The sequence below is a fragment of the Pseudorca crassidens genome, chromosome 1, assembly GCF_039906515.1.
Source record: "Pseudorca crassidens isolate mPseCra1 chromosome 1, mPseCra1.hap1, whole genome shotgun sequence".
NCBI classification, from domain to species: Eukaryota; Metazoa; Chordata; class Mammalia; order Artiodactyla; family Delphinidae; genus Pseudorca; species Pseudorca crassidens.
Genome location: NC_090296.1, coordinates 21,323,044 through 21,347,804, shown reverse-complemented (window position 1 = coordinate 21,347,804; position 24,761 = coordinate 21,323,044).

The window sequence follows — 24,761 nt, the reverse complement described above, 5'->3', positions numbered from 1 at the left end:
TTTTAAGACTGGGATATTTCTCTTTATCAACCTGTCTAGCTATTTAAACTAGCTATGTATATATGTATGTATGTATGGAAAAGTGTCTGAAATGGTATTTATCTATTGTTAATCATGGATAGCTTAGATAGTAGGTTTCAAATGACATTAAAAATACTGTTCTTCTGGTCTGTACTGATTCTTTTAAAAATTGAGCAGTTATTACTTTTATAATTTCTGTTCTAATATAACTAAAGAACATACTGCTGCTATAAGTATCTAGAAGGTCCCATGCTTCAGCTTATGTCAAACCATGGATTTATCCATCCTATTGTGGGTTTATTTTCAATTTTATTGAGATATAATTGACATATAATGTTGTATTGTCCAAGGTGCACAACACAATTTGATATATGTACATACTGCAAAATGATTACCGCAGTAAGTTTAGTTGACATCCATTACCTCACAGTTATAAATTATTTTTTTTGTAATGTGTACTTTTAAGATTTACTCAATTAGTAACTTTCAAATATGTGATACAATATTGTTAACTATAGTCACCATGTTGTACATTACATTCACCAGAACATATTTATCTTATAACTAGAAGTTTTTATCTTTTGACTACCTTCACCCATTTTCCGCAACCCTACCCTCCACATCTGGCAACCAGCAATCTGTTTCCTGTATCTATAAATTTGGTTTTGTTAGATTCCACATATAAATGAGGTAATGAGGTGTTTGTCTTTTTCTGTCTGACTTATTTCACTAGCATAATGCCCTCAAGGATGATCCATGCTGTCATGAATGGCAGGATTTCCTTCTTTTACAGCTGAATAATATTCCTTTATTATTCACGTTTTTCATCCATTCATGCATCAGTGGGCAATTCGGTTGTTTCCATATGTTGGCTATTATAAATAATGCTGTAACTAACATGGGGGTGCATACATCTTTTTGAGTTAATGTCTTTGTTTTCTTTGTTACCCGAAGTGGAACTGCTGGATCATATGATAGTTTTATTTTTAATTTGTTGAGGAAGCTCCATATTGTTTTTTTGTAGTGGTGGCACCAATTTACATTCACACCAACAGCGCACATGGGTTCCTTTTTCTTCATATGCTCACCATCACTGGTAATTTCTTGTTTTTTTTTTTTTTTTTTTTTTTGGTATAAGAGCCAGTCTACCAACTGTGAATTTGTATTTGCATTTCCCTGATGATTAGTGATGCTGAGTACCCATACCTTTTGACCATCTGTATGTCTTCTTTGGAAAAATGTCTATTTAGGTCCTCTGTCCATTTTTTAATTGCTTTTTGTTGTTGTTATTGTTTTTGTTTGTTTTTGCTGTTGAGTTGGATGAGTTCTTTATATATTTTGAATATTAACCTCTTATCAGATATATGATTTGCAAGTAGTTTTTCCCATTCTGTAGGTTGCCTTATCATTTTGTTCATGGTTTCCTTTGCTGTGCAAAAGATCTTTAGTTTGATTTAGTTCCACTTGTTTATTTTTCCTTTTGTTGTCTTTGCTTTTGGTGTCAACGTCCAATCCTGGTAGGTTGACTGTAGTTTTTTGTCTTGCTGATACTGTAAGTACAATTGAGGTGAGGGTGAGAAAAAAGCAAGCTGCTGCCAATTCCATGCAGTCATGCAAGATCCCCCAAAGGGGGCTCTGCTCTATTTAACATGTGGCTGCAAGGTCACCTGGGACATCAACATCAGTTGGCACAAAGGGATGAGAGTGAGATAGGAGGAGAGAAGGCTCAGTTGAGAGGTTTTATGGGCCAGGCTTGACAGTGGTGCATGTCAAACCCACACACATTCTCTTGGCTAGAATTCAGTCATAGTAATATTTAAATAAAAGAAGGCCTGAAAAATAAGTCTAGGTGTGTGCCCACTGGAAAAGGGAAATGGATGCCGTGAACAACTAACTAGTTTCTGCAGTAAAAAACTGGGTGCTCTTTACTAAAATTCAATTATAATAGCCTCTCATCCTCTTGTAAATTACTAACTTTCCCAATAAACCATCAATTACATTAACATGTACTAGGCTAGGTCTATAGGACTGTGCCAGGATTAGGGTTTTTAAAAGTTTCCATGACTGCTTTATTTTTGGGGGAAGAGTCTCACTAATGATATGGATCAGCTGCTTACCATCACATGAACTTCCTCTAAGGATGCGATAATGACTAGCAACATTTCCAAGTTTATCTATTACTTGTACTTTTTCAATTAAATCTATGAGAAAGCTATCTAGGAAACTCTGACCTATTTCTACCCCCAACCCTCAGCCTAAGAATTTAATTTGTCTTAAGTATTAAAAAAACGTTAATCATTCCCCTAACCTATTTCAACAGCTTACTAGAATGAATATGTTGGATAAAAATACCTTAATTGCTACCTTTTTCATACTCCTCAGTGTCTATCATGAATATGGGAATCACTGTTTAAAAAAAAAGAAAAGCACTTGGCACAGTCCCTTTCAATGAAAACACCAACAGCCCAGCCTCATTAAATACACTTCTTATCTCATTTGTAATACAAACATACATTTTTATCACAAGGGAAAAATATCATATATAAAAATAGTAATTGATTTGCTGCAATTCTTGATCCTACTAGATTTAATAAAATTTTAGATATACTGGATATTTTCCATATAAGTAATAATGATTTAACTTTTTGACAAATTAAATTTTCAAATATGCCCATAAAAGGAAATATTAATAAACAAATATCCTAGCATTCAGATTCATGATTTGGGCTTAGGATCTGAAAATGGATCCAGAATTAAACAGGTGTTAAGGAATTTGATTCAAAATTTCTGAAATAAGCTTCTACAACATCTGGGGCTTTTTTTTTTTTTTTCCTAGTAATAACTGACCAGGGTAAATATGGTTTGGCCAAACATCTGCTTGGTTAACCCCAGAACTGAATAGGTTTCATCTTACAGCCATACTTTTCCAGTCAAAGATAATAATGAATCAACCATAAAAAACAAACTACCTATTGTGTTTAACTTCCTAATCCTCAGAAAGCAAATATATAATTCTTTTTACAATTTTCTGATCTTAAATACCTTTTTTTGGTAAGAATTGCCTTACATCAACTTGCTGTGGTCCACTTGGTAGAAATACTTATTTCAAAGTCCATTTCAATGAAAGCGAAATATGAAAAATGTTCAAATCTTTGTATCTAAACTCTTAAAATCTGCTTTGAAGAATAAAAAAACGGGCAAGTTACAACAACTGCACGAATATCAATTATCACACAGTTGAATATATATGCACATTTTACTTGGTTTACATCATCCTAGAGAAGCAGAAATTGCTTCATCATGAACAGAATTTTTTTCATAATAGAGCGTTTATCACTTATATGATACAAGCCCTTTCAGAGCAGACTGAGCACATTGTTATTGACAACTGAACAGTGACTTTTGAAAGGACTAAAACTGAAGGTCATTTTTGCTTTTCTCATTTTCTAAGACTTCACAAAAGCACAGAAAATTTCTGGCATTATTTTTTCCTATTATATGTATAGACATTAAGTCAGAAAGGTAATGGTTTAATCTGTTATATGAGCTTCACTCTTTAATAAAATTATAGCATCCTTTCATTATGTTTTATTTTTCAATGACCAACAAATAATAGAGGGCTTGACTGGTTCCTGAATGTACATTAGTTTTTATAACTATCTAAATAGATGTCAGCAAACTATGGTCCATGGGCCAAATATAGCTGTCTACCTGTTTTTGCCATCTAAAGCAAAATGGAACCATTTAAAAGCTCATTTAAAAGCTACATCATAGTTTGTCACAAAGCATAACACCTTTCATCTTTTTATTTCAGAAAAAGAGGGTTCAGTAGGGTACACGGAAATATGTGCTCTACAACCAGTAGAATGTGCATGGCACTGTGTGGCCAGATGATATGATTAAGAATGCGTTTGCATTTTACAGAAGCATTCCTTGCTAAGTCTCAACATTAACCTGGTAATTAGTTCCTCACATCTTCAACTTCTGAATGCCTGAGGAAAAGTAAGGAGGAGAGGACATGAAAGGAAATAAAGCCCTATAGATTACATCTGAAATGATTTATAGAAATAATATAAACATTATATTATCTAATACACTGAACACATTCCAGGTGGTTATATTTTGCTTTTGGTTTACAAAAAATTACTGATTTGGTATAAAGGATGTTCGTTTTATGACAGCAACAACTTGATACCCTTTCTTAGGGGAATGTGTAGCATATTTCATCTGAGAAACATGTATGAATTTTATAACAGTGTCAGTAGTGACACAGGAAGATGGCTAAGCAAAATCAAAAAAGATAACACAAATATATAGGTGTCTGAACAAACTGCAAAGCTCATTACTTCTGTGGTTCTCTGATGTGGCTTAAATATGTTCATCCATCACTGAAGCCTATAGAACTTCCAGTGTTAATTTAGACTTGCTGACAGTTGTGTGGGAGGAATGGTGTCAAAAATACAGCCATATATTTTGCACCCCTTAGTTAAATGTCACTCACAGTTTCTAACACGAGCCTTTTATTGACTGAGATTTCACCTCAGAGGTGAAGATTGGCAGCCCAGAAAGCCTGGTTGTTTTGGATTGGTTATGTGTTTGACGCAGAGTCAAATAAATGCCCAAGTCAATCTAGAGATTTCCAAATGCCTTTGAATTTTCAGGGTGTAAATAAAGCTTTGCCTTTGAAAGGACAGCAAACAACTCCATGTTGCAAGATCTGCATCTATGTCATTAGAAGCACCATTTTTCAAACGGTTCCCAGGTAGAAGATTTAAAAAAAAAAAAAAAAAGTGAATCCTGGCCAACATTCTGACATGTTTTTTCCTCAGGGATTTAGAACAAAATTGTCACCATTAGTTTACAATGTGAATTGATGCCTCCGGATATTTTTAGGAAAGAAAAACTTTAAAACAAGTGAGGTATTATATCCATCTAAAAAAGCTGCAGCCCAAAGGCATTATGCTTTGTGACAAACTGTGATGTGGCTTTTGAATAAGTGACTCCCAATTTTCAGTTATCACTCTTCTTGCTATTATATATGCTGGGAATTGTGGGTAAATTTTCTGTAAAGAACACTGCTTATCATATTAGTACCCATGGTGAATGCAAACTAATGACTCATCTTTACATTTTAAACATAAACTGTCTTAAAAATTTACATGTAAAAGTCAAAAAAATAAAGTTCTGAAAAATCTGGCTTACATCGTATCTTGTTACCATCAAAAAGTGGATGTGGGGCTTCCCTGGTGGCGCAGTGGTTGAGAGTCCGCCTGCCGATGCAGGGGACACAGGTTCGTGTCCCGGTCGGGGAGGATCCCACATGCCACGGAGCGGCTGGGCCCATGAGCCATGGCCACTGAGCCTGCGCGTCCGGCGCCTGTGCTCCGCAACGAGAGAGGCCACAACAGTGAGAGGCCCCCGTACCGCAAAAAAAAAAAAAGTGGATGTGAAAAGAGTAGATATCTACTAGAAAGTATGTCTTTTGAATAATACATTCAAAATTGATACATCCAAAAATAAAATAAAACATTATTCAATAACATGATTCTAAAGAGTTTATTATTTTATCTAGTTTATTTTAATGAAACTGCACTCATAGGCTTTTTGTTTTTTAACACTTGGTAAATGATTCCCAGCTGAATTATGAAAGCCCAGCTTTAACTTCTGTTACTCAACCAGGCAGAATGATGTTGTGGTGGTGGTGATAACTATGAGACGGAAGCTACTACTACTACTAAAAGCATCAACTAACCCATTTTTGAGGGCTTACTATATGCTTGACCCGGTTCTACATAAATACTATTAATATCCCTAATATAAGTACTATGAATAGCCCCATTTTACAGATGACAACATAGATATTTAGAAAAGCTAAGGAGTGTTGCTAAGATTACACACTAGGAAATGGTACAGATATAAAGAATGACATGATCTGGCTAATCCAACATCTTGCATAACAGTTATCAATTCACACTTTCCATGGATTTTAATACTCAAATGTTTTGGACTTACTGTAAAAGCATACACCAACATTTTATTTATAATTATACATTATTGATAGAAGAAGACCCAGGAGAAAGAACGTCTCAGATTTATCAAGCATACTAGTCATTAATATTTTGAATTTCCCTAATACAACTGGGTTTGGATGTTGGACTAGAGGAGGTGATGAGTCCCAACTTCACCTCTTATTAGCTTTGGGACATTAATTAATCTCTTTGAATAAATTTCCCCTCTTTCATGTAAGAATAATGAAAACACCCACATCACATTCCTGTGAGAATTAAAGAAGAAATGTAATTAGAATGACCCTGGTAAGGTGTAAAGTGCATAAAATTACAAGTTACTGTTGTAGACACAAAAATATCATATACATATGCTATATAATAGGAAACATCCTACCAATAAATGCATGTTTTATGCATGCACATATCAGTTTTTACTTTTTGATATCCTTCAGTGTTTCTTATTATAGAATCAGGTCCTAGAATCTGGAAATATCTTAGTCTCACTGCTATAGGTATTGAAGACAAGTTACTTAGCATTACTTGGTTGCATTCTGACAGAGTACAGCATGGTGACTATAATTAACAATACTGTATTATATACTTGAGAATTGTTGAGAGTAGAACTTAATTGCTATTACCACACACATGCACACGCGCGTGCACACACACACACATGTAATTATGTGAGAGGTTGGAGGTGTTAATTAACCTTATTGTGTTACAGAACCTTCCTGAGGACTTTCAGGGAAGAGGTTTTAAAGGCAGTGTGAGGGTGAGCACCACAGAGTACCTGATCAGCTTGTGCTCAATTCTCAGGTGAAGTTTTGAGCATCATCAACCTTCTGGTTTCAACTGGTCTGGGGTCTCTGTCTTTGCAGTAAATCGTTTTCATCTGGTAGGGGCCTGCTTTCTATAAAAACAACGTAGGAATGTGTGTCAGGCCTTTATCTATATCTTTTAGGGAACTGGGAGTTCAGTGATTCTCCTATGTGGCAGATTTATAGTCTAAATTATTACCAGTTTTCCAGCCCAACATCTATTCTTTGTTTCTACATCTTCAAATTTCCTTAATCATTAACTCTTGAGCCAGGCTTTTGAGACTCTGGGGAGGGCTGGGAGGCTGAACCCAAAGATTTTTGCTTCAAAAGACTGGGATACTGGGGCTTATATATGGTTTCAATCCCCCCTTTTCTTTTATACTCCTCAATCTTGAAGGGAACAGGTTCACTACCAGAAAGAGAATAACTTTTTTGGATAGAGTTGTTAATCATAAACTTGGCAGAGGAACTCGGTTTTAGGGTGACTCAGATTCAACTGTGGTAATCACTTTGCAGTATACACATGATCAAATCATCACATTGCTCACCTTAAACTTATGTATGTTATATGTCAACAATATCTCAATAAAACTGGAAAAAAATAAGGTAAACATGGGAGAAATAACTTGACTGGCACATCCTGGGCCATATGCCCACCACTGAGTATAACCACTATGGACACCCAATCCCTTGGCCAAGGGCAATACAGATGCTGGGCAGACTAGCATTACAGCCACTTCAAAACACAAGCAAACTCAACACACCACTGGGAAATGAATTATAATAATATATGTAATAATATATGTGTACACTAAATGAATGTTAGACAAAAGAAAAAAGAAAAAAATTAACACATGAAGTCTAGGATAATCCATTTTTATAATAAATAAGAGAGCATAGTTTAAAAAAATTCTCAAATTTTGTAAACAAATCTGCTTTGAAAAAAATTACTGGAAGAAGATTCAATTAAGAGAAAGAAATTCAGCAGAATACTGCAAGATGTATGAAAGTAAGGCCAATAAAATAACTTAAGAAAGTTTACTATTGTTTAAAAAGTCAAGGGTAAAATAAAAGAAAAAAATCACCATCAAAACATCCAGAACTAAGTCGTTAGACAATATTAACACAAGCTGAGGTAAGAGGGTAGGGCAACAAGGGATATCAGATTCAGTTAAAGTACCAGTCTTATTAGGGGAGGACATACTCATTGATGAATGTAAGAAATCGAGATGGCTTAATAAATATGAGTACAGGCAGTAAGTAAACAGCACTTAACATAAGAAATAGAAAATATCATTTTTACATTAGCAGAAAATATAATGTAAGCAAATGGAGGAAAGGAGAAAAGAATGTATAAAAAAGTACAAGAAATTGAATTCATGAAATAAGATGGCAAAGGATTTCTAATATGTCAGTAACTTCAGTAAATATAAAGTTCACAATAGGCATCAGAGAATCTCAATTTGATTTAAAATAAAATCTAAGAAATCTTAACAAAAAATATATTCCATTAGAAGGAAATATAAAGAGAAGAAAACATTTATACCAGGCAACTGGGAAAGGAAGGAAGGAAGGCAGGAAGAAAAAGAAAGAAGGGAGAGAAAGAGCAAGAAAGGAAAAAAGAAAGAAGGAAATTGTAGTGGCATTTTAACATCTGGGAAAATAGAAATCAAGGCAAAAAATAACATGAGAGACGGCAATACACTGCTAAGTGGAAAATATAGCAAGAATATACAACCCTCTAGGCCACATATTGATATAAATGCAAAATATAGCATCAAATGGATAGCAGCCAGAATTGAAGAGAAATACTCAACAGTTGTGTCTAGAAATTCTAGAATTTCCCTTTAATGAAGTGATAGATTAAGCAGAAAAACAGAGTTAAACAGAATCTGAATAATATAAGTTATCAACCTGATAAAGATTATACCTCTACAAAGATTACTTAAAAACAATGCAAATAAAATATATTCTGAAAAAATGGAAATGTAGTCCATGTTCTTGGGTGGAACAGCTCATTATAAATCTTTCATTTACTCCCAGATTAATCCACACATTAAATGAAATGAGGAAATAAACAAGGCTACCAAATTAAAATAGGCAAAAGCTATCTTTGCAGAGCTTGCTATACCAAGGGAGTTGGCCACCACCCTCACTTGCCTTTCCGCAGAGACTCAAAACAAAGGCAGGCAGAAGAGTGAGAAAGCTTTACAAGGGAAGGTTTAGGTGTGCCCTAATTAGAGGCTGGTGATGTGGAGAAACTGCAGGCAGGCTTAACAGAAGCAGATCTTATGTGATTGTTTAGGGGTGCACGTTTGACTTTCTCTGGTTGGTCCTAAGTTGGAAGTGGGGACAAAAATTAGGAAAGTTATCAGTTATTATTGTTCCAGGAGTTATTGTTTGGTTTCCTTGATTGTTTGCTAGACATAGTGGTCTGACTTCTCATAAATCTCACTTATAGATAATAGGCTGGCTTCTTGGGCTGATTACTGTAGATAATGGGTTCATTTCCCGGGCTGGTTACTGCAGATTATGGGTCAGAATTCTATTTTTATATATGATCTGGACATTATTTTTATATTCAGTCTTTCACAAACAAAATCAACGATTCTGGTGGATTTTGGGGGAGAGCTTAACAAATTCATTTAAAAATTTGTATTGAAGAATTAAGGACCATAGAGGGCTTATTTACCTTTGAAAATGGAGAAAAGAAAGCTTTATTGTAAAATACATACTCAAAGTCTTATTAATAAAAACAGTATGTTAATGACACAGTAGGACTTAAATAAACATATGCAATAAAATAGTTATTTCAAAAGGAGTTTCTTACCTATTGGGAACTTAACCTCTGTGATTAAAATGACACCACAAACTGGTAAAGGACAAACAGTTTAGCAGATGGCACTGGGAAAATAGCTTCACTAAGGAGAAAATAAAACTGAACCCTATCTGTAAGGATAGAAATATCAAAGGCAAATCTAAAAACTTAACAGACAACCACAAGGGAAAATATATTTTTATATAAAACTACAAGAGTACAAATTATAAATGAAATAAAGATAACACCAAAATTAATTCTCTGAGTGAAGGACAAAAGAGCAATTCTAATAAATGTAAGATTAAGAGAAGATACTTGAAATTTCTAATTAAAAAACAATAATGGATAAACTATAAAATTTGCCAGGTTATCAAAAAGAAAATAACAGGGATCCAAATAGAAAAATGAACAAAGAACATGAAGAAGCACTTTATAGAAAAGCCCAAAGACAAGGAAGCATGTCAATAGATACTCAATTTCATCAGAAAATTAAATAAAATTAAAACAGCAAGATATCTGTCTCACCTAGCAAGTTGGCAAAGATTAGAGAGTGTATCTGCCAAGTGTTGGTGGGCATGTAGACACCTGTATTGGGTTGGTCAAAAAGTTCATTCAGGTTTTTCTGTAAAATCTTATGGAAAAACCCAAACGAACTTTTTGGCCAACTCAATACTACTGAGGTGAGTGTAGACTGGTGCAGCCATTCTGAAGAGTAATCTGGCAGTGCTTACTCAAAGTCAACATGTATGTATACATACCCTCTGATGCACCAATCTCCTTTCCAAAAGTATACCCCAGAGAAATGTTTGCAAAAGAACACAGTCATATAAGGATGTTCATCACAGTGTTGTTCACAAAGACAAGAGTTGGAGGTAATTTAGATAGCCATCACTCAGGGAATGATAAATAAAACATAGTAGGTATCTGCTGTGGAATACTACATAGCAGTAAAATGAATATACTAAATGTGTACACAACAACATGGAAAAAGCATAATGCTGAGTGAAATAATAAACAGAATGAATGCATAAAAACACACACCATGATATTATTTTATAAGAACACATGTGAATAAAATCAAGCACACTAAACATGTTAGAATGGTTGCACATGGGATAAGAGTAAGGATGAGTATAAAAGAAATGAATAAATTAATAAATGGAATAAGAGAGACCTAATGCAAGCTAGTGATGAGTGTTTTATTAACTAAGGATCTATAATAACTCAGACTTATGCACTTGAGGACAAATAAAAAAATGTATACGAACTGAAAGGATTTATTCTGAAAATCGCAAATTACTGAAAGATTCTAATAAGAGGGGGGTGCAGTCAGAGTATGGGTGCCAGCAATGTCATTAGGAGCTCTGAAGACATCACAGGAATGCACAATACCAGAGTGTATACAAGAGGAAGGTAGGGAGTTATAACCAAACACATAATGTTGTAGGGATGTGATGGGAAGACACATTTTTCAGAAAGCAAAAAGACAAAACAGTAAAAACAAACAAACAAACAAAAAAACAGATCATATTGCCTGGTTTACTTCAGTCATCATCCAAACTGATAATCAATGGATGGATGAGCAAGGGGGTTCCAGGCTGTTTCCATGTTCCCTCTGAGATCCTTTCAGATTGTGAATCATCTTGGTTTAGCTGGTGACTCATTCACAGCCAGATTATCAAAATAGTCCTTAGGTCTTTGCAGAAACAGACAGATTTTATGAGGAGCTTTTTTTGTTTTTTAAACTTTCTTTTCTAGAAATTTAGGAAAAATTATGTATTCACTTCTGAGCTATTTAGAAATGAAATGCAGATTTTTTAACAACTGCACCTGCTTCATTTTAATATTGTCTGCCAACAAATGCATACCTCATTTCATTCTTAGTTCCATCAATATCTATTAACTGTTTGGGCCTGACACTGTGCTGGTGCTAAAAATATGATAATGAAAAAGTTATGGTTTCTTTCCTTGAGGAACTCACAGATATAAATATTTTTCATGCACAGTTAGAGCCAAAATTGTAAATAGAGAAAAAAAAAAAAAGGGAAATCTCAGTACCAGGTGAGGTGAAGGGACTAAGTAGATTGAATAAGATGTGCAAAAACAGAAGTTTGAAAAATTTGGTTTGTTTGGAATGTTGAGAATTTTTTCTAGCAAGAGGGATTGAGTAAGAAAGGGGTGTGGTTAATGCAGTTGATATTGGGTTATAAATGGTTCTGGATGCCATCAACATGGATCTCAATCTCACCGGAAGAAAATGGAGGAAATCTCTCAGGTTTTATGCAGAGTGCCAGGATCCATGCTGCATTTTGAACAATAACCCTGGCAATGAACCTTTCTAGGCTGAGAATTAGGGTATAGTATAAATATGGGCAGAGGGCCAAATAATAAGTACATTTTATCTCTAGACAGAAATAGACTCCTATTATTCCTTCACTCACCCCAAATACTCATTAACACATTCCTTTTAAAACTGTGTGTTTTGAAGTCTACTCATGTCTCATGGCCTTATTCCAAATTCTAAATATTTACCAAACCACCCTACTGAATATGAGGCTTATTTTTCTGCTCATCTATTACAGGAGTTGTTTCTGTTCTGACTCTTTTATTTGATATTTTTGTGTCAGTTCTGAAAAAGTTCAATCAAGAGTTAGGCTCTTGTGTTTGTTGTACAAAACCATTTTACCCTGGGGGATGGCAAGGAGAAAGTTAAAGGGCTGGGGCTCTCTGGCAAATGGTTTTATTCCTCTTCCTCTAACTTCTGCATTTTGCTTTAAAAAACAGAGGGAGGAAGAGGAAGAACAAAGATCGATGGCTCAACATTTTGGAAGAATATCTTGGAACTGTGAAATATGACAAAGTGTGTTGAAGTAGAAAAACTGAGATATGTTATTTTTTTATGCAGGTTAATTTTGTGGTATGCCTAAAAGTCCTGGAAATCTTTGTTTTGTTGTTGTTACATCTAAGTTCAGCTAGATTATTTTAGTTTTCTTTCTTTTTAGAAAGAATGTATATTATTTTTACTTCTGTGTCCACCCTCACAGTCAGCTGTAACTTGTTATTCAGATTTAGACTGTGATTTGATGCCACCAGTCTGCCATACATTTTTTTAAATAGTTTTGAATAAGAATTCATCAATAAGAATAAATACATATTTTATAGGCACTGTTCCAAGAACTTCTGGTGCTGCTTATTTGTTCAATATATCAATATTACTAGATGATAAAGATACCATATAGTAGACAGGTTATGGTACAAAATACTGATCATTTACTGCCACAATTATTATGTATTTTTATTAAAATAAGTTTATTTTAGAAATGTTGGGAAATTCATAAGATATAAAACCATTATAAATAATCTATTCCTTCCTTTCTGGCAATACCTTTTGTATAAATCATCCTGTCTTGGTTTTATGTATTCATATATCTTGCAAAGTAAAATTTTATTTCACTTACCAATATCATAGACATTTTCCCATATTATTAAAAAAACTCTTAAAATCATACTTTTTATGGATACAAATTATTCTTTAATAATGGATGCTCTCAGTTGAAAAACTTTATAGCATAGAGACTATGAACCTGAGCCTCAGGGTCAGATTGCCTGAGCTTTAACCACTGCTTTACCATTACTGACATGTGAACTGGAGCAAATTCATTAACTTCTCATTCTCTCAGTTCTCATATAAGAAAACTGGGAATAAAAACAATACCTACTTCATAGGATTGTTTTTCTAGTTAGATGATTTTACATATGTAGAGTGATTTAAACAATGCCTGCAACATGATACGTACTATTTAAATACTGGATAACATTATTACCATTTATATTTAAACTCCCATATTGCGATACATTTGAATTGTTTCCAACTTTATGGACCTTTGAATAATGATATGCTCAACAAATTTGAATATAAATCTTTCTAAGAATATCATGGCCAAAGGATTTGTGATTTTTATATATAATGCAAAATTGCCCTCCAAAAAAGTTATAAAATTTATCTACCATCTGTCAGCTTGCAAGAGACTACTTGACAAGCACTAAGAGGCTTCATAATAAACTAGAATGCATTTGATTGGTAGAAAAATTAAATATTTTTTATTGGTAATTTATGTTTTTCATTTTAAAAATTACCTAGTTATTTCTTTTTAAAATCTTCCTTTAGACATATTTTTATAGTTTCAATATTCTATAGATGATGATAGTTAACTTGTCTTATTTATTGCAAAATTCATCCATTTTTTGCTTTATATTTGAATATCATGAGTGGAAATTATCTGTCTAGTTTATGCTTTTTGATTGTGCATACTTCTTAACATTAATATTGTTTTCCTGATTCACATGCTTTCCTGGCATGTTTGAGATCATCATCTCATTTTAGTTTCCCTGTGTTTTCTGTTTTAGACAACCTCTTGAAAGTACCATACATTTAGACTTTGTTTCTGGTCCAATCTGTCTTCTAAGAGTGAAATTTAAGCCATTCACATTTATTGCTTTAATTAATACATTTGCCCTTGAATCTGCCATCTTTTTTAATCTTAATGTTGTATACTTCACTGTTCTTCCCATCCTCTTAATTTTGATAAATATAACTAATGTCTTCCTTTTTCTTTCTTTTTCTGTCAGAAATTATATCTGTCAGCATAATGGTTATTATTAAATTTATTTTTATCTAATTTCAAAGTCAATACTGAAACCCTATCAGTTTTCTGGTTCAAAAAAGTATTTGGCTAAAGCCTTTACTGGAACTTCTTCATTCTGTCACTTAAATACACATAAAAACTGAAAACAATCCTTGCTAGATAAATGGATTCTATAATACTTGAGGAACACCCACTACCTATAAGTATAATCTGTCTGCTGCAGATGTAATTCAGGAAACAGATTCCTAGAGAAAAAAGAAGCTGGAAACATTATGTATCTCCTTCCATGTCTGACTGACACAAAAGCTCAGATCCTGAGTCACTGGGAAAATTAGATAGCTGTTCATTGAAAGTAGAGGAAAATATGGTAGGCATAAGCAGAGAGAGTGTTGCTTCTCTAGAAAAGAACAGATAAAAAAGAAATTATCATTTATAAAAAAAGAAAAAAAAACCTAGCTAAAAGGACAGGAACACAGAATAGCAGCAGTATGGCTGTCACACTTCTAGGCCCTGGGGTTTGATTATCACAAATTAAAGATGAGAATGTTGGATAGAGCATGGACATGTACAGTTTTATGTTGTTCTTGACAAATTTTTACTGTGGATGTAAAGGATAACAGTAGTCAATACTGACAACTACCAAAAGCTATTCATTCTCATGTACAAAACTAGCTTGAAAAAGCTATATTCCCAATTTATCAAGATGGAAAGAGTAAATATTTTTATTGTAAGCTACTTGGCCTCTCAGCCAGGGTAAATGTGTTCACTTGAAAAAAAAATATGTATTATATTCTGGCTCCAAAGTGATGGAATAGAATATGTTAAAAGTTAGCAAGGATCAGAGCTTTGAACTTGAGGCAGTGTATAAATTCATAAGTGCCAAAATACCTAGTTGGAGTGTTTTATTGAGCTGGTGTTTCCAATCAATATAACATGTACAACATCAATGTGCCATTAAGGCCAATCAGATTTATGTAGGATCACCAAATGCTGTGCAGTTGATATTTGTGGGGAAAGGGGGAAAAGGAACCACCTTTCCTGAAACCTGTGAATATCCTTGACTTCAGCAAGTATGTACTTCACATAGTTAATCCCTAGGGTCTTTCACTAAAAATAGTCAACCTCAAATCTTCACATATTGATTTGCTAAATGCGAATCTTGTAAGGAAAACTGGATGATGGTGATTATGATGAAGATGCTAATAAAACCCATCATTTAATGAGACATATATGTGCCTAATTTTGAGATAAGTTATTTATACATACTGCTGAATTAGACCTTACAACAATGCTATTCATTTCTCCATTTCATAGGTGAAGAAAATTCTTGTGACAAGAAGTAGGTCATTCACAATGACATGGTTATAAAAAGTTAGAATTGGGGGTTAACACAACTAGTTGACTCCAAACACCAGAATCTCAACTTCTTAGCTATAACGCCCCCTTAGGCATTATATCTTACAGCCGTTGTATATCATATAGCCAGTTGATGCCACTTGTTTGTTCTCTCTAAGGTTTGGTAGTATTCCCAGAAAGGAGAGTGTTATTGGCTGAAGTGTGCCTCTTTCAATTCCCCAGGAAGACATTTTAACTAAGTAACATCTCCATTCTATTGCCATTATGAGGTAGGTCTTTCACAAAAAAGATAGAGTTCCTTCCACTGTTGTTTCCTACACAGAGTATAACTGTATTTCACTTCCGTTTCACTGAATCAGTTTTTTTCATCCCTTAAGGAAAACTGGAATATTTCTAAGGATAAACTATTAGGAAAAATCCGTTTTCTACCACTGAGATCTCATTTGTATTTAAGGGCTACAAAATAGCTCATTTACTAGAGTGTGAACTTGATTTGCCAGACCTTTTGTATCTTCCCACCTTTTTTCTGGTCTCCACACAATCAATTAAACTGCCCTGCACTTTTTTGTCTTCTTAATGAAACAGGCTGATTGGCACACATGAGTTAAAATAAAACTATTTACAGTAAGTTGTTTGTATTTAATAGGAGAGTTTGAAAAACTGTTCTGCAGTTCAAGAGAATATACCTAGGAATGAATATTTCAGGCCCACAGAGGGACTGCAAAAAGGGCAATTTGGAACAAAAGAATAATCCTATCACATAAGCAACCACCTACTTTTAATCTGTGGATTACTAACTGATTGTGTTTTCTCCCCATCATTAGAGGGGGAGAAAAAGCCAGTCAATGTTGGAGACCCATAGACCTGGTACCGTGATCCAGCTGAACTACTTTTGATTTGGGGCACAATGATTAATCTTTCTAAGCCTCAATTTCTTCACTCCTAAATAAGGGGTAATAATATATACAGGACTTTGGAGAATTAGACATAATGAATAAAAGTACCTGGCACAAATCCTCTGATTTCAATGCACATCTTAGAATTAATCTTTTATTCCTTTTTTTATCCTCCTCCTTTTCTTTCTACTCTTCAGTTTCTCCCATGCCTTCTTCTTATTATTATATAATTTCTATAAATGAACAACGCTGTGGTATTCTTATTAATTTATGTATGTATTTATTTATACCGGCCTGACTTCTCTGCAACATAGCGATCTACACTATCCCCCTATATAGGGCAGTGACCCAAACCAAATCAAAGATGTTATTTTGGTGGAGTATAAAGGACACAATTTCCTATGATGTGGTTATTGGAAGCAGGTTCTTTAATCATGGCATTACAAAGTTCTAGTTTCACATCCATTCTACCACATTACCTATACCCAATATAGAGGTTGTCTTATGAGACTCAACAATTGAAGCATATTCTTATTAAATCTTTATATCTAATATAAAGAGTAGCTAGGAATTTAAAGATATATACTTGTTCATATATTACATGCACATGCATATATATAAAACAAATATATATATAATACATATCATATCCTTCAAAGTAATCTATGATAACTTTGGAATGAAATACATACAGCTTCAAAATTCTGACATATTTTTATGTATGTGATGTTTTATTTGGTTTATTTATGTTTGCTCTGACATTTCTGTGAGCCATGTAAGTGCAGTTTGATATAAGCTCCTTCTATATTACTGTATTATCATATTCATCCTAGAAAATTCTACAGTTAATGTATCTACAGATTCCTATTTATATATTTGTCTTCAATTCTACCTTCTTCTGAGATTTGTAACTCCATATGCTTTCTACCACCAAGTTAAAGATTAGTACAAGAATAAGTCTATGTACAAACTTTCTTATGTCAAATTTTGGCCATGATAAATAATATTATGGTCCCTTCTGGTCTTCCTGAGAACATCTCTGACAAAGACGTACAGGGTCTTGCCCCTCTTACTGTAATCATACTAAGGTCCAGGATTTTAATTGTGTTGTGGAACCTTAATTTGATCAGTATCTTTCGGTTGAGCCAATTTAACCAAACTCATAAGAGATTACTAAGTAAACTAGAATTCCATTATGTTAATAAATATGTCAAAAGAACAATAATATTTTACTAGCTGACCAATACACTGTCTTTCCTCTTTAAAAAATTACTTAACTAGTACATAATGAAATGATTGTTTATTAAACATCAGTTTAGATCAAAGAGAGTTAGTTAAATAATTTTGATGACTAAAATCCCAAATGCCGATACATCCATCTTTACCATTAAGTACTGTGTTCTTTTCTCAGAGCTCCTATAAAAAAAAAATTACCACAAACTAGGTAGCTTAAAACAAAAGGAATTTATTCTCTAACAGCTCTGGAGGACAAAAGTCTGAAATCAAAGCATTGCCAAGGCCACACTCCCTTTGGAGACTCTAGGGAGAATCCTTCCTTATCTCTTTCAGCTTCTGATGGCTCTCAGCATTCCGTGGCTTCCTTGGCTTGTGGCCCCATCCCTCCCATCTCTGCCTCTGTATTCACATCACTTTTTCTTGTGTTTCTGTCTTCTCCCTTTTATCTCTTATAAGGACTCATTATTGGATTTAGGGCCTACCTGTGTAATTCAGGATACTCTTATCTCAAGGTTCTTAATTACATCTGCAAAGACTTTTGTGTCCCCCCCAACAAAGTCACAGTCACAATTTTCAGGGACAAAAACATTATTTTTTGAGGTCACCATTCAGACCACTACAGGCACCATCTGCTTGAGAACTGGAATGTCAATAGTTAATTGTCAAAGTACTCTCTGCCTCTGCATTGAACAGTACAGAGGATACATGAACCATGGGCATATTTAACTTCCTCCTTTCTTGTCTTTAAATAAAACCTGCCCTTTTATGAACTCATTTAATATAATTTCGAGATTGACAGAAGATATAGTGTAAAAGGAAGTGAGTGACATGAGATGAGTTTCTAGAGGTAAATAGAGACTGGTTAATGCAGCATCTTGGAGGCCACAGAAAAAGTGTGAATTTTATTCAAAGAGCAATGTAGCACTTACAACTGGTGAAAGCTGTCTACATTTTAACGTACATTTAATTATGGGTGTCTCCATACATGTTACTATTTATGTCAGTGTCCAAATTCAAGAACACCATTTACTCTCTACATGCAACACTAGAACTTTCAATACTGAATAGGTTGAGAACACCTTCCTTGGAGGCCAGGGCAACATGGAGAGAAGATACATTTACATTTTTGTTTCCATGTCCTATAATTCAGTTTTTCCATTCATCTTGCTAAGGTGCTAACTGATGTTGGTTAAACGGTGAACAAATGGTCCTTGTTGCAGAGATAGAGTGAAGGCATTGTATCAGCATTTCCAATTTTGCTACTGTTCTCCTTTTCACTTCAGAACTTCACACATTCTACAGTCTTTGTTGTAGACTCCAGAAGGTAGTGAAACCCTCTTCCCCTTTCTCCCTCAAATTCCCACTCTTTTATACACTTTTTTGTTTTTATTGTTTTTGTTAAGCCATCATTCCCTTTCCTCCTTTGTTAGCCTTCTCCCACACCATACCATACCATGACCAGGTTACCACACAATCCACTCTCCCTCACTCGAGCAGATTCTAGAATCTCATCCATTCCCCAGCTGGTCAATGATTAATTAAAACACAGAGCAATGTCCCATGTCTATACCACTCCTGTATTCCTCTGCCCAAATAACTATTCACGTTCTTGAACTTCCCTTTCACTCACCACTTCACAAAATATACTGATTTCAGTGTTCATATATAATGTTAAGAGTTTATTTTATGGTACCGTTTAATGTTTGCACAGTTGTCTGGATAGGGCCCTTTGTCTTTCCACACAAAGGAGCAGGCATTTCACATTATGTCAATGGGCTGTTTCTAATGCCATGTGGACTCACATGGAATGTGAAAACCAGCCTGCAGAAAGTTTGATCCACATGTGTCAAGAAAAATAATGTTTATGTTAATACTCATAGTATTATCTAACTCTTAGCAGCATGTGTCGTTCACCCCACTGTAAAGTGTCCAGAATTTTATAGGAGGCAGAAGACACAGCCTCTGATATTTGGGAATTTACAGAATAAATGAATGCATGTGACTGGAAATAAGAAACCATACAGAGGAAACGAGAGATTTGGGCATTTGTTGGAGTCATGGTGCATGAATTATCCATTGCCAGACAGATCTGAAGAGTTTTGAGACGTCACAGGATATGTGGTGGTGGCTGTCATCAAGAGGCAGGGAGAGAAGTTACTGAAACTTGACTCCAATACTAATAACTATATATCCCACAGTTTCCTATTTTTCACCTGTAAAGTGGGAATTCTGGTCTTCCCTTTCCAGGACTACTATGAATATTAAATGAATATGTATATGCAAAATACCAGGAATATAGAGTAGTTGCTTATATGTTAATTCTCTGCCATCCCCACCTCAACCATGATGTAGACTTGGTGTCAGTAATGTAAATTCAGCATCACAAGATTTTTGTCTTGAAAGGGCTATATCAATGTGGTACAGAACCCATAATTAAAAGAATGACCAGCATCCAACGAAAAAGCTAGGGAAGTCCCCATGCATATTATGGAAATTTTACTAGCTATTTTTTTAAATAAAAAGTTAATGACACAGGGACTTCCCTGGTGGTGCAGAGATTGAGAGTCCGCTTGCCAGTGCAGGGGACACGGGTTCGATCCCTGGTCCGGGAGGATCCCACATGCCGCGGAGCGACTAGGCCCATGTGCCACAACTACCGAGCCTGCGCTCTGAGAAGCCCACGCACCACAATGAAGAGTAGCCCACGCTCTTCACAACTAGAGAAAGCCCACATGCAGCAACGAAGACCCAACGCAGCCAATCAATCAATCAATCATTTAAAAAAAAAGTTAATGACATAAATAGAACATAAACAAGTGAATATATTCAAATTTAACCTTGTGATGTCTTCAGAAATAAACGGAAATAATATTTCAGTTTTTATTATTTTTAGGGATGGTGCCATTTAAATAGTCCTTTCTTCTTTTCGCTAATTAAAAAATTTTAAACCTGTGATGTTTTGCATTAATATTCATCAAGTTAAACACAGATATCAGGAAAATATATGTCTAACTTACTGTAATATTACTATAAGCAATGCTGGTGGCTAGGCACTGTGTGAGTAAATATGTATTTTTTTGTGGCTATATGATATTTTTATGCATTTACTTTAATTAAGCTTGCTGATTTACATCATAATACTGAAATTATAAGATCATGATACCTGAGGCATATAATAACATCTTTTTCCTAAAGAATAAAATATCCTGGGGAATGAGGATAAGAGATTGCATGGAGGGAATGAGAGGCATAAAAGAATATTATGTGAGTAAAAAACAAACAAAAAAAACAATCTGGAGGTTTTCTTTATGAGTTAACTAAAAGAAATAAAAATGCATTTCTATTGCATTTAGATTAAGGTTAAAGCATAGTTATGATCCTGCAGTGTTTCTCCTGTTCAACAACTCAGTAGCCTCTATTAAGATGTCAGAAAATTCTGCTGTTACAACAAATGAAATTCCTACTCTATCATCTATAAAGTATTCTCAGTTACTGTTACAAGTCTCTAAACCAAACCCTGAAACAGTGAAATTATAGCCTTTGTGACCAGCAAGGCATCTGTTATATAATGGTGAGCACAGTGAGTTTGAGAATTAGAAAACATGAGTCCAAATTCCAGGTCTATCATTTAAACACTGCCCTCTCAAGCAATCATATAGCTATTTCAAGTCTCAGATACTTCAGCTCTAAAATCAGGATGATATATGAAAATGGTATCTCAGAGGATCAAATGGCACAATAGTTCGGCATCAGAAACTAGCTATTCATTCATTCAAAGCAAATCATTTTTCTCCTCCATGCATCAGATCTAATCTAAACTCCAGACAAATGAGCTCTGGCTCAAATACTTATGTATATAGTAATTGATTCATTCTTACATAGATCTTCTGTATGGTACTTTCAGTGGGAAATCAGCCATGCAAATACTCTGGATATCATATTGGAACATTACCACCATCATTACCCATACTTGGAGTAATACTGACCTTGATCACTGCCTATTTTGAAGACAGCAAATCCTGTACTGTGTCAAACTGTTCAGAGAACTTATTTCAAATTTCCATAATAGAGGAATATTATATCATGCATTTTCAATTAACATTAAGGAATTTAGTATAATAAGAGCAATGGTTAGTAATACTTGGGAATGGTTCAGAAGAAGGGCTGTTGAGGGAAAGTACTTTAACAAATGTGAAATATCTTACACGTCTCTCACAATGTTATAAAATTGACCTTCTGAGGGGGTTATTCTAAGGGAAGGGATGCATGGCCCCAAATGCACCCTTTCCCTTAGAATAAGTATTGTATGGTTGATGGTGGTGTATTATAACCCTTAGTTGTGTTGGAGTAGAAAATGGTTAGGTAACCATTGATTTTAAAAGCAATAATTTGTTTTTTTAATAAAAAATAACTTTATCACTTATTATGTGGTTTCTCATAGCATGTCTTTCCATTCCTTGATTTCTATTTTGCATCAGTAATACTTTTTACACTCTATTACCATCACCCACTCACAGGGATTCTATCCTAAGTCATCACCAGACCTGCAACGACTACAAAATATTTCAACCCCTCCACTCTTTAAACATTTTCTCTTATTCCTCCAGCTCACTTATTGCCTACCTGGACTCTAATCTCTTTGAGAGTTTCAATCCATTAACTCTAAGACTTGTTTTCTATAATGCCTTGTCTCCCCAGGTCTTCATATCCCTACTCAGATGAGATTCCATATTTTAATTTTAGGTACACTTAAATGTATCTAATTTGAATAAAATGAATAAATTGAAATTTTATTTAACCTTTCTTGCTCATCTGTTAAGAAGTTCTTGCTTGACAAACCTATATACATGCAACCACATGTAGCATCAGAACATTGCTGGCAAAAAAAAAAACAAACTGAAAATACTTCGATGACTAGATTCATCTAAAATTTATAACCACAAATCTCAAATGGATACTCAACACTGTCAGACAATCCTTCAATATGTGCCTGGTAAATTCGTTCTCTTATTCTCAAAGAGGACTCTTTCACAACTTTTCTCTTCTCAAATCTCTCTCATTCTTTTCCAACCCCCTGTCATAACTATGAGCTGATAGTACTGCAACATCTTCTATTAAGAAAATCCATATGAACATATATTTATAACTTAATCATTTTGCTGTACAGCAGTAATTAACACAACATTGTAAATCAACTATACTTCAATAATAAAAAGAAAATCTATATGAGAACTGCCACAAATCTATATGAACCTGTACCATGATAGTTTGACTTCCTTATTGCTACAGTAGATATGTCCTTTTGCTCTCTAAATCGAATCCTCCATTTGTGCTGTTCTGTTTATTACCTCCTTGCAAACTTTCAAGAATGTTACTCCTGCAATTAGCTCCTATATTTCTTGCATCAACATTTTCTCCCTCTCTACTGGGTTATTCACATTGACTTTAAAACTCTTGTCAGGTTTACCCCTGTCAGAATATCTTGTCTACATTTTCCTCCAACCATCCTCAGTATTTGTTGGCTTCCCATTCATAGTAAAAATCTTTCTTGTGAGTTGTCTATGGTGGCTGTCTCTACTTTGTCTCCTCCCATTCTCTCTCAACCCTCTCCAGTTGGGCTTTTATCCCACTGCACCATAGGAAGTGACCAATGTCCCTGGGAATAAAAGCTGGTGAAAACCATATATTCCCTCATCTTACTGAACTTCCAGAAAAATTTTACACTGTTGAACACTCCCCACCTTCACTCCATAAACATGTTGTCCCCTAGTCTTCCATGCCTCTACACAACCATGTTTTCCTCCTGCCTTACTGAACACCCCTTCAGAAAAGTCTGAAGGCAATTATCTAATAATTTAATAATTATTTCAGGCAATTATTCCTATACGAGGTCTCCAATTTTGGCAGAGATTTTAATCCCTGTTCTGAATCCTCTTCTCACTTTATGCCCTCTAAGAAATTTTATCTACTTCTATGGTTTCAAAGACCACTCTGTAGGTTGGTGAATCTCCAGTTCATTTCTCTACCCCTTACCTCTTCCTTACAATCTGGACACATGCCGAGGTATCTTCTTGGTTTCTCCACTTAGACACTAAATACTTTCAAATTTAATATGTCCAAAACATGTTCCAAACATTTTCCCATATGACACACACCACAAAGTTTTCCTTGCCAAATAAATGACACCATCCATTTCATCAGACCAAAACTATACAATTCATTCCTTATTCATTCTTTATTTTTACTTCTCACACCATATCCAGTTGGCTGTGCCTCCAAAAATATCTTAAATCTTACCATCTTCCAAATGATAGGCATATGTTACCCACACAACAGCCTTTAACTGGTTTTATTGTTATCTCTGTTTTTGCACCTGGTGCTCGCCAACACCAGAGTTTAGTATCCATGTTTTCCATTTCTAATAGTTGCATTCGCATACTTTAATCTAATAATTTTCATTTGCTGTCGCTACTTTTAAGAGTTAATTATTAATATGTATACCTTTAGACTCATTTATTCCATTTCTTAATATTCCTAATTTATATATTATAATGATGGTGTTTGCCTTCAATTCCTTCCTTTGTTCTCAAATCTTCCTTTTCATCTCACTTTATTATTAACTATAGTTTGATCTCTTGTTTTATGAAACCTATATTTTTATAAATATAAATAATTCTATATAAAAATATATTTATATAAAATATATTTTATAAATATTAATAAAATTTATACTTTATGTATATTCTGTTTTATAAAGCATAAAATGATAAAGAGGATTTACATCCTATTCTTTGTGCTGCATTTTTTCTAGGATGATTCTTTGTCCTTTTGTTTCCTTCTTTCTTCCACCCCTCTCGCCTTCTTTCCAATGTATCAGGCTCTCATTTATATTTAAATTTACAGAGAAAAAACAAACTGGCCTCTGGCCCAGTGGAAATAGAGTCATGATCAATTAATCAATC